General features: G+C 40.4%; 1 long non-coding RNA gene across 1 annotated transcript; it reads left to right on the plus strand.

Moving 5' to 3' along the window:
- Window positions 1-1,712: 1,712 nt before the first annotated feature.
- LOC113034705 (uncharacterized) lies at window positions 1,713-8,750 on the plus strand. The gene is made up of 3 exons (XR_003274212.1): window positions 1,713-1,954; window positions 2,102-2,288; window positions 7,450-8,750. It is a non-coding gene; the product is annotated as an uncharacterized LOC113034705 (long non-coding RNA).
- The last annotated feature ends 260 nt before the right edge of the window (window positions 8,751-9,010 follow it).

Here is a 9,010-nt window from a genome sequence, read left to right on the forward strand (position 1 = left end):
GTCATGACTTTCTCTGGGTAAAAACAAAGTTGTGATTAGTTGGAAAAAACGTGCACAAAGTAAAGCCCTTTAAAATGATTGGTGCTTTTTAACACTCAGGAGAACAATATGAACCCAGCAGTACAGTTGCAGTGGAAGTCCCTGATCAAGCTCAGGCACTTTACCAATTATGTTTTATCTCCTCTTCCCCTGCTTAGCTTCAGTTCTTCATTTCTTGCATTTGCATATACTGCATATACTAGATTGCATTACTTCATTAATCCTTATAAGTTTAAGACGCTTTGTAGTCCTTTGTGGCAAATAGTAAAAACTACAAAGGTCAGATTGGTCCCGGCAGATAGTTAAAAAAACTAATCTGAGAGCACATTAAGGTGGCTTTAGAGCAGTATTAAAGGCAACTAATATATGATAAGACAATATATCACATGTCTCATACAGCCATGTAAAAAGGAAAGTACATTTAAGGAGACAATACAAATAATCAGGTCCTAATCAGATCTTAAATTTAGGTAAATATAACCTGAGATGAACAACACGATATTATATCATTATGCATTTGACAAAGATTAAGCCTAAATGCAGAAGCAGTGTGAGGAAAAACTAAGTGCATCCTCACTGCTTCCATAGAAGGATGGTAAGTGGCTGCTGGGTGCTGCTAATGAAATGCAAACGATTAACTGATGATCACCTTTATAAAAGCAGCTACTCTGGAAACATTCAGGTGTGAATCCACAATCGTACCAGCAGCGAATGTATTGTTGTCCCAGTCAGTTCACCCCAAGATCAAACCGTGCAATGCTCAGAGAAATTGCAAACAACCCAAGAGCTACATTTCAGGCTCTAAAGGCTGCAGTTAGCATGTTAAGTGTTTAAGTTCATCACATTACAATTATAAGAAGACCAAGCAAGTATGGCTTGTTTGGAAGGGATGCCTGGAGAAAGCTTCTTCTCTCAAAGATTTGCAAAATTGTATCTGAACAAACCACAAAATGTCTGGAACAATGACCTTTGGATGGATGAGACCAAAGTGAAAAGGTTTAGTCATAATACACAGTATCCCATTTGGAGCAAACCAAACACAACATATCAGAACAAACATCTCACACCAAGTGTCAAGCACGGTGGTGGAGCGGTGATGATTTGGGCTTGTTTTGCAACCACTGGATACCAGATTATTCAGATGTGAAGCCATCTGTCTGACAGCTGAGAGACGTTAAGAGCAACATCAATGAACTAAAGCAATATTGTAAGGAAAACATTTTGGCAAAATTCCTCCACAACGATGTGAGAGACTGAAAATGATTATTTCACCAAAGGTGGTTCTATAAGCTACTGAATCATGGGGTGAGCTTATTTGGCTTAGTCTTTGTTCCAAAGAATAGCGACACAGTGGGATGTGTCATGTGTTCATTATATCCTAACATGAAAAAACATGAACTGAAAGAAATTACAGATATGTAGTTGAAATTTGGAGGGTGTTACGCTCTTAAAGCACCCGCTAAGTGTGGAAAAACAGCAAATTTTGGGAATGCTGGACTGGACGTCTGCCAGAGATAATAATGAGACATGACTGATGCACTCAAATTGGCTACATTCAAACTTCACCATGCCAAGCTGCAAAGGACATGTGCAGTTTCTGTGAAATTCCAGGGGTTTCCACAAACAATTCTTAGTTCTAAGGAAAAATTAGAAAACGACTGAGACTGCAAACTCTGAACCACAACTGTAGCGGCGGATGTGTAAAGCTGGCCCACATTCACGTAATGTAACGTTTGTGCTTTTGTTTTGGTAACTTCCTGCGGGACCGGAAGTGAATGTTTTAACGGTAAACGGCTTGATGTGCAGAAAGACGGAAGAAGGTGAAAAATTAATGCTAACGGAGAAAAGGGAGAGAGGGATATAGTTAAATTGTACGAAAACGAATGGTTCTAGCTACAGTCGACAGGGGAACAAGGTTTGTAATGTATATGATTTAATTTGAGCAATCTGAAATGCATAATATGAATTATATAGTTTAATAGAAAACGGTTAGACCAGCGTAATGAGCGGTTAAGATGCTGTTACATGAATAATATGGTAATTGTTTTATTTGTTTGTCTAGCTCTTACGTTGGTTCGTTGTCTGATACACGGCAAGGAATAATAAAGGTCATTCAACAACCATCAGTTCTGGCCTTCTCAGTTCGACTGGATGCTACAGTAAGAGCTTGACCGCCGCCATTTTGCTACACCACGAGGGCTCAAGGTTTAACGGCAATTCCCACAACGTCCAGCAGATGGCAGAAGCAGGTCAGAGAACAAAACGGCGAAAGGCATAAGGAAAATAAAGTTAAAATGGAGGATTCAGAAGAAGACATTAATGAACAGTTTGCAAACAAAGAACAAATATTAAATGAGCCACAAGATAAAGCTCAAAGTAACTCTGCGATTCCAAGGCGTTCAGAAAGAGCCAAGGTGCCAACCGAAAAAATGCTAACTTATCAGAAAGAAGAGATAAGTAAAAAAGAAAAAAGACTATTAACTCTTTATGAACAATGGAAAATACGAGTGCGAGAAACAAGAGAAAGATTAAAGTTGGACATTTCAGAGAAAGAAATGGCAGATCTTGCAGATGATGTAGAGCAAAGAAAAGATGAACTGCTAAAGTTGTACACTGAAATGAGAAGTCACATTGCACCTTCATCAGACATACGAAGAAAAACCGATGCATGTGAAGCAGTTACTCATGACATCGTGAAAGTCATCCTGGAAAGAATAAGCGGTGTAGATGGAGATTTTGATGGAGAATATGAAAGAAAACGTCTACGCAGCCTATTAGAACATGATTATGCCCAATCCATCTATGGTTCAACTGCAGCATCGAAACGTAGCCAACTGTCTTCAGCCTCACATCTTGCTTCAAAACGAGCAGAGGCAGCAGCAGAACTAGCAGCAAAGGAGGCAGAGTACAAGATTGTACAAGAGGAACAAAGACAGAAGGAAAAGATAAAGGCTCTAGAAGAGGAGCATAAGAAACAAATGGTAGTTCAAACATCAGAGTTGGAACGCCTGAAAGCCGAAAGGGAGGTGGAAGCCGCTCGCGCCAGGTTGGACGCCTACAACAGAGAGTTGTCGCAACTTGATGATGCATATTCAGTTAAGATGGAAAAGGTGAACCCAGAGCACACACCCAAACACACTGTACCATCATACTCCATACCGGCGCCAACAACCCCTCCTAGTGTCAGCCAGCTTGCACAGGCGGTACAAGACAGCATAAGAATAAATAGACTCCCCACGCCAGAACCAACGATGTTTAGTGGTGAGCCAATAAAATTTATTGAATGGAAATCCACTTTCATGTCACTTATTGAACAAACTGGCATGTCAGCAGCAGATAAACTGTACTATCTGAAAAGGTATGTAACTGGCTCAGCTCGCAAGTGCCTTGAAGGGACTTTCTTCAGAAATGATGAAGCGTATAACGATGCTTGGGCAAAGTTAAACCAAAGGTATGGCCAGCCTTTCGTGCTACAAAGGGCATTTAGAGAGAAGTTATCTAGTTGGCCTAAAATACAGTCGAGAGATGCTGATGGGCTAAGGAACTTTGCTGATTTTGTGAATGCATGCACACTTGCTATGCCTCACGTGAAAGGACTGCAAATACTCAATGACTGAAGAAAATCAGAAACTGTTGCATAAATTGCCAGACTGGATAAACACAAGATGGAACAGGCATGTAACAAAGATACTCATGGGCGGTGGTGAATTCCCCAGCTTTAGTGAATTTGCCTCCTTTCTCTCGCTTGAAGCAGAAGTAGCATGTAACCCAGTCACTTCCATACATGCACTTCGCTCCCCGGAAACAAATGATGACAAAAGAAACACAAAAGAAGTCAAAAGAAACAAGGCAAGTGTATTTAACATTAACACAACTGAAAGAGATGCAAAGACTAAAATATACAACAGTTCTTCATGCACACTGTGCCAAGAGTTGCATCCACTTATAAAGTGCCCAAACTTTCTGCAAATGACCCTGGAAATGAAAAAGAAACATGTAAAGGATAATAAACATTGTTATGGTTGTTTAAAGCAAGGTCATAGTGCTAAGGACTGCAAACGGCGCCTCACTTGTGAAACCTGCTCTAAGAGACACCCGACCTGTCTTCACGATGAGAACTACAGCATCAGTCTGCAAAGAGAAAAGCAAGCTCAAGTGAGTATAGACAACGCAACACAAGGGAACTCACCTGAAAGTGCAACAGCCATAGCGTTAAATGTCGCTAGAGCAGAACACACAGTCAGCGCCTCCATGATAGTCCCAGTATGGGTCTCAACGGCTGCTAATCCACAAAGGGAAAAACTAGTCTATGCGCTACTAGACACGCAGAGTGACACTGTTTTTATAGATCAGGATGTAACACAGAAACTGCAAGCAAATGTGTGCCCTGTAAAACTCAGACTTACCACAATGATGGGTAAAAATGCAGTAGTAAGCAGCGGAAAGGTGTGTGATCTTCTAGTGAGAGGTTACAATTCAGCAACAGTGCTAAGGCTCCCAACTGCTTACACAAAGGACTACATACCTGCAAATAGAGAACACATACCAACATGTGACACGGCAAAACTGTGGAGTCATTTGTCGTCCATTGCAGATGAGATCCCACCGCTCCTCAGTTGTGAGGTGAGTCTCCTGATAGGTTATACTTGTCCCCAAGCTCTGGCGCCTAGACAAGTACTCTTAGGTAAAGACAATGAGCCATATGCCATCCAAACTGATTTAGGATGGAGCATAGTTGGCAACTCAGTGCCATGCAGTGCATCAGAGACAACAAGGAGTCTCTGTCACAGAATAACTGTTAAAGAAATGCCTCCATGTACTCCCGCAGATGCAATACGTGCACTAGAAAGGGACTTTAAAGAAAACGAAATAAACGAAAAGACGGTGTCTCAAGACGACCTTAGGTTTCTTGAGAAACTTGAACAAGGCATAACACAAGCAGAAAAGGGACATTATGAAATGCCATTGCCATTTAAAGAAAGGCTACAAATGCCAGATAACAGACAACTCGCCGAGAGCAGACTCAATCAGCTCAAATGTAAACCAATGCGTGATGAAAAATACAAAAGAGACTATGTCACATACATGAATGACATTATACAAAGGGGTGATGCCAAAGAGATTGATGATAATGGACCTGAAGGCGAGACACAAAACAATACTACACCACAGCAATGGTTCTATGTACCGACGAGTGAAAACCCCGCTGACATAACATCAAGGAGCACATCAGTAGCGGAACTGCTATCATCAAACTGGCTCACAGGCCCTCAGTTCTTATGGGAAAAGAAGTTAAACCTTCCAACTAAAGAGTCTATTGAACTTTTGGTGGGAGATCCAGAGGTGAGAAACGTGCAAACACTCAACAGCCAAACTACAGAACACAGAAGTCTCTGTGACCGTCTCACAAGGTTCTCATCCTGGTCACACGCTGTCAGTGCCATAGCACGTCTCAAACGTTTCCTACTCAGAGACAAATCAAAGTCACTCAGCACTGTAACTGAAAGACATAACGCTGAAATGGTGATTATCAAAAACCTACAAGGACTAACATTTTCAGATGAGATAAAGACATTAAGCAAAGGAAAGGCACTACATGAGAGCAACAAAATTTACAAGTTGGATCCTTTCTTGGACGAAGACAATGTGCTCAAGGTGGGAGGAAGGCTACAACACTCATCGCTTCCTAACACATTCAAACATCCAACTGTCATTCCAAGAGACCATCATACTACAAAACTCATAATCGCTCACTGTCACGAAAGAATAAATCATCAAGGAAAGAGCTTCACAATGAACGAAATACGGTCCAGCGGTTATTGGATTCCCAAGCTAAGTCAAACAGTATCAGACTACATCCGTCAGTGTGTGACATGTCGGAGACTAAGGAGAGCTGTGGAAGGACAAAAAATGAAAGATCTCCCCACAGAAAGAGTCGAGCATTCTCCGCCTTTCACATACTGTGGTATGGATGTTTTCGGCCCGTTCCTAACCAAACAAGCAAGAAAAGAAAACAAAAGGTACGCTCTCCTTTTCACTTGTTTCTATTTACGAGCAGTACACGTAGAAATGTTAGAAGACCTGACTACGGACGCTTTCATTAATGGACTAAGGTGCTTTATAGCTCTGAGAGGCTCTGTCAGACAAATAAAATGTGATCGAGGTACTAACTTTGTAGGTGCCAAAAATGAACTGTGTGCAGCACTGAATGAAATAGACACTGAAAAACTGACAATCTTTCTATCTGAGAAACAATGTGAATTCGTGTTTAACACACCCCATGCTAGCCACGCAGGTGGAGTATGGGAACGACAAATTCGGACTGTGAGAAACGTCCTCAACGCCACACTCGCTCTCGCAAAGAGACGACTCACCGATTCATCGCTCAGAACCTTTCTCTATGAAGCAGCTGCAATAGTAAACAGCCGCCCGTTGACGACAGACAATCTCAATGATCCAAACAGTTTGAAACCAATAACTCCAAATCATCTCCTAACTATGAAGACCACAACAGCCTTGCCTCCTCCAGGACAGTTTGTTAAAGAGGATCTGTACGCCCGGAAGCAATGGCGTCAGGTGCAATACCTAACGGAGCAATTTTGGAGCAGATGGAAGGGAGAATATCTGCACAACATCAGGGTCCGGCAGAGATGGCATGTTGTTAAAAGGAATATGCAAGTAGGTGACATAGTGATGGACAAGGAAGAAATACTGCCACGATCCCAATGGAGACTTGGTAGGGTTGTGGACACCATAACAGACGAAGATGGACTTGTGAGAAAGGTCAAAGTAACCTTTGCAGACAGAAACCTTAGTAAAAAGGGTGAACGTTTGCATAAGATGTCTACAGTGGAACGCCCAGTTCATAAGTTGGTTCTACTGCTGGAAAGTTGTGAAAAACAAGATGCACTAAGCAGTTAAAATGCGATGAGAATTTGTTGTTGCATATACAAAGGTATTATCATTGTTAAGTTACCTGTTTAGAAATTATTTGTGTTTTATTTGTTTGTGACAGCAAATAATTTGGTGGGAGTGTAGCGGCGGATGTGTAAAGCTGGCCCACATTCACGTAATGTAACGTTTGTGCTTTTGTTTTGGTAACTTCCTGTGGGACCGGAAGTGAATGTTTTAACGGTAAACGGCTTGATGTGCAGAAAGACGGAAGAAGGTGAAAAATTAATGCTAACGGAGAAAAGGGAGAGAGGGATATAGTTAAATTGTACGAAAACGAATGGTTCTAGCTACAGTCGACAGGGGAACAAGGTTTGTAATGTATATGATTTAATTTGAGCAATCTGAAATGCATAATATGTATTATATAGTTTAATAGAAAACGGTTAGACCAGCGTAATGAGCGGTTAAGATGCTGTTACATGAATAATATGGTAATTGTTTTATTTGTTTGTCTAGCTCTTACGTTGGTTCGTTGTCTGATACACGGCAAGGAATAATAAAGGTCATTCAACAACCATCAGTTCTGGCCTTCTCAGTTCGACTGGATGCTACAACAACTTTGCAGGGGTATACTGTAATTTCTTTTTCACATGACTGTATATTACGTAAATATTATGTAAATTATTGAACTAATTTTCCATGCAGCAACTTTTCAAACTGCTAAAAGCACCAAACACGAAACAAACTCCACTACAGATCCTCCACCAACTCTTCCAGTGAGGCAAGACCTTTGACTTAAAGCTTTTCTTTTTAATAAACTGAATTAATGAGATTTTTAAAGCCTGATAAAGGAAAAAACTTGACTGACAGACAAACCTAAATCATCAACAAATGAGACTATGCTGTACTGCTGCACACATACTGTAGTATGCAAAGCAATTTGCACTAAAGCACAATATAAACCTCTTTATGTGTGACAGCAAGCTGACACTCAAGTGCCAACATTAAAGTGACAGAAAGCTTCTTTATGGTTTTCTAAATTAAAAACCTCTCAGAGTAAATGTGTGACTGTTCCTTTGTTGTTGTTGGGTTTTTTTTAGAGAACATTACTCTGGGCTTAAAGCAGAAAGCTAACAGAGCTGCTCGAATGTAGTCAGTTGTGCACATCAGTGATCCACGCTGGAAGCTCTTTGTGCAGTCATCTAGGCTCATAAGCTTGAAAGTATAAGTTATGGCCTCTGTTCCATTGACATAAAGAGGAGCCTTGTACTGACAAAGCTTGGTCTTCAGGCCTCGCCTAACATGACTTTTCAGCTACAGAAAAGAATGCATATTTGCAATAACAAAAATCATATAGGACACTGTGTTGAATGAAGGTTTTGTGCAATTCCTGCTTGAGCTAAAGATTCAGTGTTTTCTCATGAAGGCTTTCAAGAAAAACACACTCCAAACAGCGTAAACCCTCAGTCCCTGCTTCTTACTCAACAGCAAACTCCTCGGCAGCGTTGTCGTGCCAGGTCAAGTAAACAAATTTCTTAGATACATCTTGGCCGAACGCTATAAACAGCAAGCGAGGCAACATGAGAACACTGTGCCGTTTCCTGCTGTTGGTGTTTTAGTGTAGCATACCCAAAGCTATTTATGCATGTACACCGTTTTTAGCTTTTGTCAACCAGCTTAACTCCTAAAAGAACTGTAGTTTAAAACCTCGTGACTGTTTGATGACTTAAACATCAGGAGGAGATGACAGCTGTGACATAACCTTAGTAAAAATGTGGTATTATATTACAATTGTAACATTTCAAAAGCATTATTAATATAAATTATCATTTTAAATATTAATAAATAGTATAATTAATATATTCTATTATTATGTAATAACAGTTATTTAATCAAAAGAAGAAAACTTTCAAATTACTTTGAGTTTTAATTTGAGTCATTTGAGTCACAAGGTTGAATGCTTTATAGTGACGGAGGGGACTTATCTGAGGCTTCATAAGAGCATTTCTTCCATGTCTTCTTTTCTTTGTCTACCAGGATCTTGGAGGAAAACTGTTATTATCTAAACTATCAGAAA

Source organism: Astatotilapia calliptera, chromosome 2 (assembly GCF_900246225.1).
Source record: "Astatotilapia calliptera chromosome 2, fAstCal1.2, whole genome shotgun sequence".
Classification (NCBI taxonomy): domain Eukaryota; kingdom Metazoa; phylum Chordata; class Actinopteri; order Cichliformes; family Cichlidae; genus Astatotilapia; species Astatotilapia calliptera.